This window comes from Myotis daubentonii, chromosome 10, assembly GCF_963259705.1.
Source record: "Myotis daubentonii chromosome 10, mMyoDau2.1, whole genome shotgun sequence".
Lineage (NCBI taxonomy): Eukaryota > Metazoa > Chordata > Mammalia > Chiroptera > Vespertilionidae > Myotis > Myotis daubentonii.
The window spans coordinates 23,308,258-23,323,913 of NC_081849.1; the positions used below are offsets into that span (position 1 = coordinate 23,308,258).

Consider the following 15,656-nt stretch of genomic DNA (forward strand, 5'->3'; position numbering starts at 1 on the left):
GAGGTGTTCTTGACCTTGACCGGAGTCGAACCTGAGACCCTTCAGTCTATGGGACGACGCTCTAATTACTGAGAAAAACCGGCTAGGGCAATGGTTCTCAACCTTCCTAATGCTGTGACCCCCTTTTTTTTTAAAAAATGTATTTTATTGATATTTTACAGAGAGGAAGGGAGAGGGATAGAGAGTTAGAAGCATCGATGAGAGAGAAATATCGATCAGCTGCCTCCTGCACACCTCCTACTAGAGATGTGCCTGCAACCAAGGTACATGCCCTTGACCGTAATCGAACCTGGGACCTTTCAGTCCGCAGGTCGACACTCTTTTCACTGAGCCAAACCGGTTAGGGCTAATGCCGCAACCCTTTAATACAGTTCCTCATGTTGTGGTGACCCCCAACCATGAAATTATTTTCGTGGCTACTTCATAACTGTAATTTTGCTACTGTTATGAATCATAATGTAAATATCTGATATGCAGGATGTATTTTCATTGTTACAAATTGAACATAATTAAAGCATAGTGATTAATCACAAAAAAAATATGTAATTATATATGTGTTTTCCGATGGTCTTAGGCGACCCCTGTGAAAGGGTCGTTCCACCCCCAAGGGGCCGCGACCCACAGGCTGAGAACCGCTGGGCTAGGGCATCCTTGGCCTTTTTTTGTTATTGTTGTTAAACAATTTTGTTCCCTTTGTATCTACTGAATGTGGGAGTGGGTAATTAGCTAAACTATTTGCTATGGATGAAGAAAAACATGAAATCAGTTGACTGCCCTGATGTTCACAGAAGACTGTAGCTTCAAAAGATGTTGCTTTGGGAATTTCATGAATTGCATTTGTTCCTATAGTGGGGAAGCATGCTGTCAGGACCCTCAGTTTGTAGGAACCAGTCCTCAAAGTAGCTATGTCCTCTAAGGCTGTGATGGTGGGGGGAGCAGGAGACAGGTACCAGGGACTAGGATGGGTGACTGCAGGTGCAGTTTGAAAAATCAATTCAATATGCATATTATTTTATAATCCTAACTCACTGAACCCTCAGTAAAACCCAAATTTTGGCTTAAAGACATGCACATGATAGTGTAGGATAGCAATTAAGGAGTCTAAGCCAATAATGGTTAGAGACTGTGCTTTAGGACAGAGTGGGTGGGTCTGTGAAGGAGAAGATGGAGTACTTGGTTGGAAGGCACCAGATGTGGGCTCGAATTTTGGTTTTGCCACAACTAGAGATGTGACGTTGGTTAACTCAGACTTTCTAGGTCTCAACTTAATCTGTAAAATGAAATCAGACTATATAGTCTCCAAGGTCTTACGTATTTTAAATTTGCCTCTTGTTAAAGTAAAGATCTGTAGGCAGTTGGGTCTGACTAGTTTTCAGGATAAGAGGATATAGTTAGGGAAGCCAAAGTGAATAGTTACAGATTTTTCAGGCAGCCTTCATAAGGATATTATTTGTGCTTTTTAACAAATCAAAAAGAAGAGAGCCTTTGATGAAAAAAACTTATTTTCTGCCTCATCTCTTTCCTTCCCATCCTTAGCCTCTACAGTCCAGAGTCAATCTTTAAAAACTGTTTTACTATTTCTGAATTTAGCTTCTCGTGGAGTTACTTCCATGAGACTTCATAATTAATATGTGTAAACTTCTGTTCTTTATTTATCAACTTTAGATCAACAGTATCTGAATTTTTTATATGAAGAATTAGAATTTAACTGACATTTTCTACCCTCTCCTTTCTCCATCTCCCTTTTTTGATATTTATATTCTTTTTTTAATAGTCTCTTATGACGTTTCTTTATAATTTTAAATGGTAAACTGCTATTTAAAAATTTTTAGAATTTTCATAAGCCTTTATTTGAGCCAAACTTAGAACAATGTTGAGGAGCAAGATCTCGGGTGCTCCTAAACTTGTTTTTGTTCCATCAACATTCAATACGGTCTCAACTTGTAATTTGTAAAATGGGGTTATAAGTGCTCCTGTACTTCCCTCTTTCTGTATTTCACTTTCTAGGAACTATCCTTTTATTGTCAAGGTTAAGACTTTCATTCTGCCCTCTCTCCACCACCAAGTATTATGTCCTTGTCTTTATGTTTAGATTGCTGTTTTTACTGCATTACCTTTCTATGCTTGCCATAATAGCAAGTCCAGAATCATAACTGTATGATTACTCAAAGTTTTATGGCCTTTTAATGCTAAGGAAATAACGGGTATGTGTAAATAAAGACTTAGTTTAGTAAACCATTCATTACTCATTTAGGTGACAGATGTCCTATCCAATAAAAGAGAAACATGGTAATTAGCCATATGTCTGCTACCCTTCCCATTGGCTAATCAGGGCGATATGCAAATTAACTGCCAGCCAAGATGGCGGCCGGCAGCCAGGCAGCTTGAAGCGAACATGAGGCTTGCTTGCTTCAGTGACTGAGGACTCCAACGTTCCCCGCTTGCCACTGCCGGCCTCTGAGCTTGAAGTTTGAAACATTGTTACAAATATAGAAGCTAAACAAAACCCCAGAAACCTGCTTTCAGCCAGCCGGGATCTCAGAGCTGGAGTTGAAACAGTGTTTCGATTATAGAACCCAACCAAACCAGATACCTGCTTTCAGCAGCGGAGGCCTAAGAGCTGGAGCCAAGCCTCAGAGCTAAAGCTGGCCCAGAATAAAAAAGAAAAAAGAAAAAAAGGAGCGGTTGGGAGCTTCAGTCACCCGCCAGCCTGAAAACAGCCCTCAGCCCTTCACCCAGACTGGCCAGGCACCCCAGTGGGGACCCCCACCTTGAAGGGTGTGTGACCAGCTGCAAACAGCCATCATCCCCTCATCCAGGCTGGCCAGGCACCCAAGCGGGACCCCCACTCTGATCCAGGACACCCTTCAGGGCAAACCAGCTGGCCCCCACCCATGCACCAGGCCTCTATCCTATATAGTAAAAGGGTAATATGCCTCCCAGCACCGGGATCAGTGGAGCCGCGAGGCCTCCTGGCACCGGGATCAGCATGACAGGGGGCAGCACCCAAACCCCCTGATGGCCCTGCGGCTCTGTGTGTGACAGGGGGCGGGGCCACAACCTCCCTATCCATCCTGCTCTGTTCGTGACAGGGGAAGGTGACCCAACCCCCTGATCAGCCCTGCTCTGTGTCTGATAGGGGGGGAGCTTCCCAACCCCCTGATTGGCCCTGCTCTGTGTGTGATGGGGTAGAGCCATAACCTCCCCATCAGCCCTGCCCTGAGTGCGACAGGATGCAGCGCCCCAACCCCTTGATCCGCCCTGCTCTGTGTGTGACAGGGGGCGATGCCCCAACTCCCCTATCGGCCCTACTCTGTGAGTGACAGGGGGGAGCGCCTCAACCCCCTGATCGGCCCTGCTCTGTGCGTGACAGGGGAGCTCCCCAACCCCCTGATGGGCCCTGCTCTGTGCGTGACAGGGGGGAGCTCCCCAATCCTCTGATTGACCCTGCTCTGTGTGTGACAGGGTACGCAACCCCAACCCCCCTGATGGGCCCTGCTCTGTGAGTGAGAGGGGGCAGCGCCCCAACCCCCTGATTGGCCCTGCTCTGTGCGTGACGGGGTGGTGCCGCAACCTCCCCATCGACCCTGCCTTGAGTGTGACAGGGGGCGGTGCCCCAACCCCCCAATCGGCCATACCCCGAGCATGACTGAGGGTGGCATCGCAACCTCCCAATCCGCTCTGCTCTGTGCATGACAGGGGGCGGCGGCCCAACTCCCCAATCAGCCCTGCTCTGAGCCCGACCAGGGGCTGCACCTAGGGATTGGGCCTGCCCTCTGCCACCCGGGAGCAGGCCTAAGCCAGCAGGTTGTTATCTTCCGAGAGTCCCAGACTGCGAGAGGGCACAGGCCGGGCTGAGGGACCCCCTCCCCCCCCGAGTGCACAAATTTTTGTGCACCGGGCCTCTAGTTTATTAAATAACAGAATTACTTCAGTGATGTTTATAATAGTGAAAAATTGAAAACAATCTAAATGAGTGACTTTTGGGAATTAGTAAAATAAGTACTGTACACTTTTACAGGGAATGCTCTGTAAATATTTAAAAATGATGTGAAATTTTAATTATTTATCACATTAAAATATTTATAAAATAGTATATACACTGTAGCCTCACGTTTGTTTTAAAAAAACAACCACTATATAAGAAACTTGGTGGGAAGAGGGGGAGGCTAGACCCATACTGTATACACCACATTGTTAACTTTGTAATGTGGCCATCTTGGGTGGTGATTTATGTTTCTTTTTTGTTGTTTTTTATTACTTGTATTTTATCAGTTATTCAAAAAGAACATGTGTCACTTCTATGATAGTAAAAATTTTAAACTAAAGATAAAAACATTACAGTTGCCAGTCAGTTTTTCTTGGAATGTTAGTGTTAAAATAAACTATTAGTACCTGATAAGAATTCAGTAAATATTTGTGGAATGAGAGGAACATAGAATCATAGCGATTTATAGATTAGCATTATTGACTCTTACACCTTCATAATTTTATCCAGAGACAATTTCAGTTATCTCAGAAGAAAATTCATGCATTGAACAGTCTTCAGAATCTAAGAAACAGCCTTAACTGAACGTTGGTTGTGTAATGACAGATGCAGCAGGATTGAGGCCCACTATAGAAGCAGGCAGCAATGCTATATTTCACAGTAAGCAGATCTGAATGAAAGTGTCCTTTGTGCTTGTCTGAGACTGAGGGGTGGGACTTGTGGCAATTTATGTTATTTCTTCTTAATGGAAATTGAGGCAGCCTCTAATCCTGCTATCACATGACAACTACTTATTTGATTTTTGGTAATTTGGGGAGCAGCTGTGGACAAATGATTTTTCTGCAAAAAGAGCCAGCTGCATTCTGGTCCATTTGCAAATTAATGCCTGGGTTTACTAAACTTCCTATCCATCATGTTTTAATACAGGGATGGCTTCAGCAACTCACCTGCTTTTTATTGATAGTTGTAGCTGTTAATAAGTATCTGAATATTTGAGGATGCACTTTCTAATCCTTTTTATCATTGCCATTAACATTAATTAGGTACCTTCTCAATTCAGGGTACTGAGCCAGACACCAGATTTGTAAGCTGTACGGTATTGTACAGTGTGGATAGAGTAGTTTTCTCTTTAACAGTTGGGTCAACGTTAGCCTATTGTCAGCTGATTAGATTGCAGTGCAAAGAAAGAATCTGCCCTGGCTAGTGTGGCTCATTTGGTTGAGCATCATCCCATGTACCAAAAGGTCACTGGTTAGATTCCTGGTCCGGGCACATGTTTCAGGCTCAGTCCCCAGTAGGGGGTGTGCAAGAGGCAGCCAATTGATGTTTCTCTTTTACATCGATGTTTCTCTCTCCCCCACCCCCCACCCCCTTCGAGTCCCACAGGTGTAATAAAAACATAAAAAAAGAAAGAAAATGATCTGGTGTAGAGGTAGCCAAGGGCTGTGTTCCTTTGGTTCCCAGACGTCTGAGTCTGCTCTCTGGGTGTTCTTGATGCCCCCTTACTAAGCTATGTGCTTTTATAAGCTGTTGCCTCTGCTTATGTTTTCTTCTATCCTGGCACCTGGCTGAAAACTCGGCTTCTCCTTTATGCTATCTACTCGATGTCTTTCCCTCTTAGTTCTCCCTTAGCCTTGGTGATTATCACTAGAATATGTGTGTGTGTTTTCTTTTTTTAAATGGCAAAAGCTTTCTTATTTAACTTTATTAATTTGTACTTATTTTTTAAATATTTTTATTGATTTCAGAGAGAAAGGGAGAGAGAGAGAAATATCAATGGTGTGAGAGAGAATCATTGATTGGCTGCCTCCTGCACGCCTCACACTGGGGATCAAACTTGCAACCCAGACATGGACCCTGACTGGGAATCGAACCATGACCTCCTGGTTCATAGGTCGATGCTCAACCACTGAGCCACACCAGCTGGGCTGCACTTATTTTTTAAAGCTCATATAATCCAGGGACTTAAGAAACACAGGGAATTGGGTCTGTAGGGTCTTCTACAATGAGTAAAAGAAAGCTTTCCCTTTCTTTGATTGTGAACACGAGTGGGGCAAGGGAGAGACAGTGACAGTCCTTCTATCCTTGCAATGTTGAATTTTCACAAGGGACAGATTGATCTGAATTATTGTGTGAACCTACCCTATTGGAAATTTCTTTAGCAATGATATGTAATAGCCTGTGATTAGAAGCAAGTCATTTCAAAACTTAAAAATAAAATGTAGAACTACACTGTTCACTGTGGGAGCCACAACCATATGCGACCATTTAAATTAAAATGAACTAAAACTAGCCCTAGCCAGTTTGGCTCAATGGATAGAGTGTGGGCCCACAGACTGAAGGGTCCAAGTCCAGTTCTGGTCAAGGGCTTGATCCCCAGCTCTGGTTGGGGCACATGAGATGTGTCTCTTTCACATCTATGTTTCTCTCCGCCCCCCCTTCCCTTTCACTCTCTCTAAAAATCAATGGAAAAATATCTTCGGATGAGGATTAACAAAAAAGTAAACAAACAACAACATATAAAATTAACTAAAACTAAATAAGATTAAATGTTTTATTCCTTTAGTCATAGTTGTCACATTTCATGTGGTCAGTAGCCACATGTGGTTATTGGCTATTGTTTTGGACAGTATAAATTTAGAACATGTCTGTTATCACAGAAATTTAGATCAGTGCTGATCTAAAACCTATAGAAGAATTGATGTATTGTAAAGCATTTGGTGAAGTAGATTCACTAACTATTTTATATGGAAGGATGTTTGTTCCAGTTGAATTTGAGTAACCTGAAATTCCCTGTGCTTTCTTTATATTTTATATTGTTGTGGCACCCTCTAGTGTTTCATCTGTGGCATAGCTATATCATCATGAAGTAATCTTTTTATGATTTGAGTTTAAACATTGAAATATTTTGGAAAATTTTGTAGGTATATGCCTTTTCCTAGGGAGGGGATCTGTAGCTTTCACATATCCTCAAAAGGGTTCATAATTTGGAAAAGGTCAAGAGCTACTCTTTGATAGAGATCCTAATATGGTCAAAACTCCTAGTTTGTGATCTTACTAACTTTTTTTTTTTTTTGCCTAATGTAAAACTAAATCATGTAACTTTCCTTTGGGCATTTCTATGCTTTACCTATCCTTTTATGTGGAATAATAATAACAACAACAGGTTACACTTAATCAGACACTTATATACCATGTTTCATTTTAAGCCCTTGTACATACATGATACTCACAATAATTCTTTTTAAAAAAATATATTTATTGATTTTTTTACAGAGAGGAAGGGAGAGGGAGAGAGAAACATCAATGATGAGAGAGAATCATTGATCAGCTGCCTCCTGCATGCTCCCTACTGGGGTTCAAGCCCACAACCCAGGCATGTGCCCTTGACCGGAATCGAACCCGGGACCCTTCAGTCCGCAGGCGAACAACGCTCTAACCACTGAGCCCAAACAGCTAGGGCATATATTTTAAAAAAGAAGTTAGAATGATAGATCAACACTGCCATTGCTACCACGTATTCTTTTAGTTTGTCCAAATACCTAATCTAGTCCATTCATTGAAGTATATGACAAATACTTTTGTGACTGTTTGTTATTGCTATTTCTGTAAAAAGACATTTATTGTATTACTGTGATGTCAAGTTTAAGGTTTACTGGAATGTTAGACTTACTAAGTACTTTACTTAAAGCATAGGTAAGATAGACTCAAAGAGATAGTCTGTGTTTATTGTCTGTACCTTCTCACTTCTAAGTGTCCCCCCCTCCAAATAAATTTGTCTTTTTTTTTAAATATATTTTTTCATTGGTTTCAGAAAGGAAGGGAGAGAGATAGAAACATCAATGATAAGAGAGAAATTCCTTGTGCTTTCCTACTCTCCCCCTATTGAGGATCAAGCCCTCAACCTGGGCATGTGCCCTGACCAGGAATTGAACCATGACCTCTTGGTTCATAGGTCAACACTCAACCACTGAGACACACTGGCCGGGCCCATTTCTCTCCATGAGGCATTTTATACTCTGTAACAGTCTCATTTTAATGATTCATCAAACTCAGGATTTTGAATTCAACTTCCATCTGTGTATGGATACAGAAACCCTAGTGATGGTCTTATAAAAATGCCCTTAGAGTCACTTTATTGACATATACAAATCAATATAAAATTTTACTGCTTACCAGCACTGAGTAATATCTGATGAGGGTGCATTTTTTTCTTCCCTTTATATCAGTCAGAGCCTAGTAAACCATAGGAGGTATTTCCAAGAATGTAATTGTGGGAATTGGTTACACAGGTTGAAAAAGCAAGAAGTAGACACTGATATAATCTGAATACTAATAACTTGAGGAAGCAGCTACCAGGGCTGGGGGAACAGAAGAATCTGGGAGCTCAGAGGCCGCACCCACTCAGCTGGTAATCTGACCTCTGAGGGGGATGCCATGCAGCTGTTGCTCAGCTATCAGGGGAGAGAGGGGCACAGCTGGAGCAACACTGAAGAATGAAAACGCAAGGAAATCCCTTCTCCCTCCCCTTTTCATCTCACAATGTTGCCTCCCCCTGGAAGCTGGCAGGCAAGTTTGATAAACAAGGTTAGCAGACCAAGCCCAGAGCTGTGTGTAGAGCAGTTCAGATCAAGTAAAGAAAGAGACAAGATGAATAGCCAGCACAACCTTATAGGGGAAGAAATTGTTATTGCCTGGATTTTAGCTTTAGTAATGAAAATTGCAACCAAGTACCTCTAAGCATTTAGCAAAGAGCAAATTATGATAGCACTATTATTAGAGACTTGATGGACACAAGCCCTGCCTTCAATGAGCTTACAATATTGTTTTCACAAAACCTCCACTCTTCCTTAAGTCATTATGAAGTTGTGTGGTTAAGCTTGTTTTTCTCACATATTATGTAAAAGTATAATTATTAACTGGATCCTTGGGCTGTTATTAATGTTAATGAATATTTATAAATTTCATCAACATATTTAAATGAAAACTGTTATGTGATTGCAGCCTTACAAAATTTTGTTATTTTCAGATGCTCCAAATTAGTAAATTATTCTTACTCAAGGCAAAACTATTTCTTTTCTTTTAACCAATTCTTTTTTTGGGGGGGGGGGTGTGATATGTTAATCTTTTTCAGTATTATTTTGTATTAGTTTCAGGTATACAGCACACTTCACAAAGTGCTCCCCCGGATATTTCCAGTACCCACCTGGTACCACACATAGTTATTACGATATTATTGACTATATTCCCTATGCTGTACTTTCCATCCGCTCGACTGTCCCTTCACCATTTTCATCCAGTCCCCAGGCCCCCCCTCCCCTCTGGCAACCATTAGTCTGTTCTCTGTGTCTGATTCTGTTTCAGTTTTGTTTGTTCATTTATTTAAGGAAAAACTATTTCTAAACTTGAGCAGTGCTATTCTCTTGGTTCTTAGCATAAGAAAGGGACTTGATTTTTCTAATGACAATTTGCTCTAACATCATTAGTTTTAAGTTTCAAAAGGATATTATAATTATTGGCTTTTAAAGTTCATTTTGTTAAAAGTCAAAGTAATAAATTCATATGATAAAAGATCAAATACAAGGGTTTAGAATAAAAATCAGTCTTTTGCCATATTCTTCCACTACCCCCTTCCCACTTTTTAAGAGACAATTTCTTTAACTGTTTTTTATTATAGTTTATAGTGTTATCAAACAACTTCTGCATAACTCCAGGTAATATGTCTATACCATCTTTTCTTGATTTTTCAAACTTGGGTATTTTTCACTTCCTTGTAAATAAGGATTACCTTCCTGTCTCTATTGTTGATAGTTATATTGTAATAATACTAAGTTCTTCCATCTCTTCTTAACAATCATTTGTATTTCTGTGGGGTCTGTTGTTATTTCGCCTCTATCGTTTCTGATTTTATTTATTTGGGTCCTCTCTCTCTGCTTCTTGGTGAGTCTGGCTAGAGGTTTATCAATCTTGTTTATCCTTTCAAAGAACCAGCTCTTGGTTTCATTGATTTTCTGTATTGTTTTTTTGGTCTCTATGTCATTTATTTCTGCTCTAATCTTTATTATCTCCTTCCTTCTGCTCACTCTGGGCTTTTCTTGTTGCTCTCTTTCTAATTCTTTGAGTTGTAGAGTTAGATGATTTACTACCATTTTTTCTTGTTTTTTGAGATAGGCCTGTAGAGCTATAAACTTCCCTCTCAGGACTGCTTTCAATGTGTCCCATAGGTTTTGGATTGTTGTGTTTTCATTGTCATTAGTTTCCAGGATGTTTTTAATTTCTTCTTTGATCTCATTGGTAACCCAATCAATATTTAATAGCATGCTATTCAGCTTCCAGGTGTTTGAGTATTTTGGGTTGTTTTTATTGTAGTTTATTTCTAATATTATGCCATCGTGGTCTGCGAAGACGCTTTTTATGATTTCAATCTTCTTGAATTTGGGGATACTTTGCTTGTGACCCAGTATGTGGTCTATTTTTGAATATGTCCCATGAGCACCTGAGAAGAACGTATATTCTCTGGCTTTGGGGTGAAGTGTTCTGAAGATGTCTATTAAGTCCATCTGATCTAGTGAGTCATTTAGGATTGCTATATCTTTGCTGGTTGTTTGTCTATAGGACTTATCCAGTGCTGTCAATGGTGTATTTAAGTCCCCTACTATGATTGTATTGTTGTCGATCTCTCCTTTGATATTTTCCAGGAGTTTTTTTATGAATTTGGGTGCTCCTACATTGGGTGCATATATGTTTACCAGGGTTATATCTTCTTGTTGTATTGATCCCTTTAGTATTATGAAGTGGCCTTCCTTATCTCTTGTTAAGGCCTTCACTTTGAGGTCTATTTTGTCCGATATAAGTATTGCTACCCCAGCTTTCTTTTCCTTTCCATTTGCCTGAAAGATATTTTTCCATCCTTTCACTTTCAGTCTGTGTGAGTCCCTTCTAATGAGGTGGGTTTCTTGTAGACAGCAGATGTATGGGTCATGTTTTTTTATCCATTCAGCCACTCGATGTCTTTTGGTTGGAGCATTTAGTCCGTTTACGTTTAAAGTTATTATTGAAAGGTACTTGTTTGTAGCCATTTCTTTTTTTGTGTGGCTGTTTTCTTTCTGAGCTTTTTATTTCTTATTTTTATATCAGTCCCTTTAGCATTCCTTGCAATGCTGGCTTGGTGGTGACAAACTCCCTTAGCCTTTTTTTGTCTGTGAAGCTTCTTATTTCCCCTTCAAGTTTGAATGATAGCCTTGCTGGATAGAGTATTCTTGGATTCAGTCCTTTGCTTTGCATCACTTTGTAAATTTCAGTCCATTCTTTTCTTGCCTGATGTGTTTCTGTTGAGAAGTCATTTGACAATCTAATGGGAGATCCCTTGTATGTAACTTTCCGTCTCTCTCTTGCAGCCTGTAAGATTCTCTCTTTGTCCTGAACATTTGCCATGGTGATTATGATGTGTCTTGGTGTGGGTCTTTTCGGGTTCACCTTGTTTGGGACTCTCTGGGCTTGTGTGACTTTTTTCTTCCCCACCTCAGGAAAGTTTTCTGATATTATTTCTTCGAGTAGGTTTTCTAATCCTTGTTCATCCTTCTGTTGTTCTGGTACTCCTATTATTCGTATGTTGTTTCGTTTCATGTTGTCCCAAAGCTCCCTTAGGCTCTCCTCCTGTCTTTTAATTTTTTTCTCCAATTGCAGTACATTTTGGGTGTGTTTTGCTTCCTTTTCTTCTAATTCACTTATTCGGTCCTCCGCTTCTCCTAGTCTACTGTTGATACTTTCAATGGAGTTTTTCATTGCAGCTATATCACTCTTCATTTCCTCTTGGGTCTTACTTAGGTTGTTGATTTTTTCATCTGTTTCTTCTAGCTTCTTCCATATGTTATCGATTTTTTCATCTGTTTCTTCTAGCTTCTTCCATATGTTATCGATTTTTTCATCTGTTTCTTCTTGCTTCTTGAAGAGGTTGTCGATTTTTTCCTCCATCCGGTTTATGCACTCTAGGATCCTTATTCTGAATTCTTTATCTGTCATGTTGCATGCCTCTGTATTACTTAGCTGCTTTTCTGGAGAGTCCTCCTTCTCTTTCCTTTGGGGGTTTCTTTGTCTACCCATGTTTGATCTCACTGACATATCTAGACGTTGAGTTGTTCAGTGGTTGCTCCCTTGGTGGCAGTGACTCCTTGGTCTGTGGTTGCTCTTCGGGCGGTTGCGGTAGCAGCTGCTCTTCAGTTGTCAGCAGCTCCTCTGGTGGGTGCTGTTCACAGCTGTGGTGGCTCTTCTGGCTGGTGGGGCGAGGTTTCACGTACAGCTGCTGTTCCTCAGCAGAGGATGTGGTGCTCAGGAGGTTGCTGTTGCTTGGATCTGCTGCGTTGATTTAAAGGCACAAAATACAACACAACAAGGCACCACGTACCAGGCACTATACACAAATATATTTACGATATTAATAACCCCAATTAAAGGTGACCACCTGAATTAAGAGAATTAGGGGATAAGGAAGAAGGAAGAGAAAAAGATAAAAGAGAGAAAGGAAAAGAAAAGTAGGGACCAAAAAAAGGGAGTGCAAAAATGAAATTGGGAAAAAGGAAGGGGGAAAATAAAAGCAAGAAAAGAAAAGAAAAAAAGAAAAAAAAAAAAAGAGCGAAAAGAGAGAATGAAGTGGAAGAGGGGAAGAGACTTTTTATATGAGGAGAATACTCCTATAGAACAGCCATTAATCCCAACAAATTCCAGCAACAGCTCCCTGGATATGAATGCAAACTAGAAACAACCAATAATATAACGATGAAAATAGAATGGTGAACACTAATCCCAAAATAAAATAAAGAAAAAATAAAATGGCACTTTAAAAAATGGTAAAATGGTAGCAGTAATAATACTGGTTAAAAATAAGAAGGTAGTAATTAAAAGGGTAAAGTCAGGTGATGGAAAAAGAAGAAGAAAAAAAAAGAACAGAAAAAAAAATTTAAAAAAAAATTGGTTTCTTAGTTAAAAAGTGAAAAAAGGAAAAAAAATTGCAGTAGTGAATGTCCTTCGTTTCTTCTATTCTTCAGTGTGGCTCGCCTTAGACCTTCCAGGTATTCAGGAGAGTGTTGAGATTCCCTGCGATATACTGTTCCTCTGTGTTGTAAACCACAGTCCTTATTTTAAAGCATGCCGCATTTATTTCCCAGACTGCCTTATTTTGTGTTTAGCAAAGAGTCAGTTTGTGGGTCAGCCTCTGGGTGGCAGTGTTCTGGGGTTGGCCTCTGAGGCTATAGGGCCTCTCTGTCCAATGGAAGTTCACTGCCCAGAGCTGACTGCGTAATAGTTAGTTACCAGCGCTATGTTGTTGCTGGGATTGAAAATCCCCCTATAGGCCAGACCCTGTTAACTCCCAGGGACTGATCAGGTTATCTTAATCCTTGATCTCGTTCAGGGTGGAATCTGGGTGTGGCTGTGCTCCTTGCCTGGGGGCTGGGGGGAGGAGACTCACTCTCAGGAGCGGGTGGCTGCCCCAGTCCTGGCCTCAGGGGTGTCTCAGCACTCAATTCACTACCACCTCTCCCGACTCCCCCTCTTTCCCCAGTCTCTCCCCAGATTCCACTCCTCAGCACACTCTCCCTCTCTTCAGCACAGGTGAGTGTCTGTATCCGAAATGTCCCATGAACAGGATTCAGTGTAAACAAACAAACAAATGCCGGCCGCGGAAACGGGGAAGGCTTGGTTTCTGTAAGCTTCTTCTCTTACCGGGACTGCATGGTCAGGTCAGCTCTTCAGGCTGCCCCCTTTAGGCTCAGTCCTCCGTGATCACAGAACCCAGCTCTCAATTTCCCTGGCGGCGCCAGGAATCCCGCGGTTCTCCTTTCCCCCGTCAGGGGCTGTGCCTGTCCCAAGGGACGCGGCTGTCTGCCACGCGGTCTCCCTTCGACTCTCTGGGCTCAGAGGTCAGGCAAACTTTCCTGCCCAAATCCCTGGATTTTTTTTACCTTTCCAGGGGAGTTCTGCTCTTCCCGGCTGGAAACCCTCTCACCAGCTGAGCAATTTCGCCAATTCGGTGTGAGTGTTACTAGCTTCAGCTTCCATTTGCTCCGGGACAGGACCTGGGACACGTCTGCCTATATCGCCGCCATCTTGGCTCTATTCCATCTCTTCTTGATAGCATCCCTGACTCCTATCACTGTGTAAAAATAGTGCTCCTGACCTTTGTCCACCACCCCACCCCTCTCCTACATCATTTCTTCATTGTCATAGTTCACAACTTTTACATTCTTTTTTATATTCTGTTTGATTTTCCATATTTGTATCTATAGTTGGAGTCTGAAAATGGAAAACAATAAACTGCATACATGACTATATGGTTTTTGCTCTGTAGAGAGAGCCCAGTGGCGTGGGAGGAGGATATACTTTTCTCTGCAAGGCCAATATCCCTTGGGCTATTCGAAAGAGAATATTCCTAGGATGGTCAGGTGGGTTCTTCTTATTTTGAGTAGAATTAATCCACACTTTACCTTGCTTCTGTTTTCACTTTGACTTTCTTGTGCAATTGTTTTCTATTTTTCCTGCTTTGGTGAGATTTTGACCCATTACCCTATGTCCCCCAAAAATCAAATCCTATTTTTAGCTTTTTTGAGAAAGTCTGTTCTGCTTAGTAAAATTTCTGTCTTAGTTTAAAAGTTTAGATTCTGGACATGTCTGGGAATGTAAGTTGAGCCTCTGGGTTTTTCTGTTTCTGTTTTGACTGTAGATACTGTCTTACTCTGAGACTTTGCCTTAGGCAGTTCTTGCAGCTTTTCTTTTGATATGATAATGTCATTGATTAGACTAATGCTTTCTTTTACATTTCGTTATACCTTGATTAGATTTCCTGGCCTGCCTTTTCCTACTTTGATTTTTAAATTACTCTCTTTACTTAATCTCATCTATTATGTGTGGATTAGACTAAATTTAACTCTCTTGGACATTTTATCCAAATTCCCAAATCTCCCCTGGTATTATGAACTTCAATACCAGGGTGCTGAGAGCAGAAAACCCGATTTTTCTGTGCTCTCTTCCATTATCTTTCAGTCCCACTCTTATTGCCCTGGAATGGCAAAAGAGAGACTTTTCTGTAACACAATGCACCCCCCTTTATAGTTCATATAATAAAGAAGAACCTTCAGATAAAGCACATGTTACATCCCCAGGTGATGATCCAGGCTAAGAAAGAGATTTTAGTGAATTTCTTACCATGTTACATTAGTGTTGACTAATCCGCTGACCATCACTGGCTCCAGGTGATAGACAGATATGCCTTTTTAATTTGGTGTGGCTTTTAGAATTCTGTGTTGCTGGTGCTTTTATTTTGTTTTTCACATCTGTTCAGAAGAATCACTGTCAGGTCTATGTTCTCCATTTTGTACACTGTCAGGAAATGATGCTAGAGACGGTTGCCTGTAGTTTCTTTGTTTTATGTCTGGGAGAACTGTATCTCAGTTGTTAGAGTTAATATAATAAAGGGCTTTTTACCAAGACATGGAAACAACTCGTGTCCTTTGACCAATGATTGGATAAAAATGCGGTACATATATGCAGTGGAATACTACTCACCACAAAAAGATGAAATACTGCCATTTGGGACAACACTGATGGATCTTGAAAGTATGCTAAGTGAAATAAGTCAGGCAGAAAAGGATAAGAGCCATATGATTTCACTTAT

At 41.0% G+C, this 15,656-nt stretch overlaps 1 protein-coding gene across 7 annotated transcripts in view; it reads left to right on the forward strand.

Annotated features, from left to right (window-relative positions):
* The window catches only part of NRF1 (nuclear respiratory factor 1), a 133,629-nt gene that overhangs the window by 31,740 nt on the left and 86,233 nt on the right, over window positions 1-15,656 (forward strand). The window contains exon 1 of one of the 7 annotated variants that reach the window (XM_059711779.1): window positions 4,508-4,648. The exons of the other annotated variants lie outside the window; for them this stretch is intronic. The gene's annotated coding sequence lies outside the window, so the exon portion shown is untranslated. Of the gene's footprint in view, window positions 1-4,507; window positions 4,649-15,656 lie in introns of those variants that run through there. 7 annotated transcript variants of the gene reach the window in all.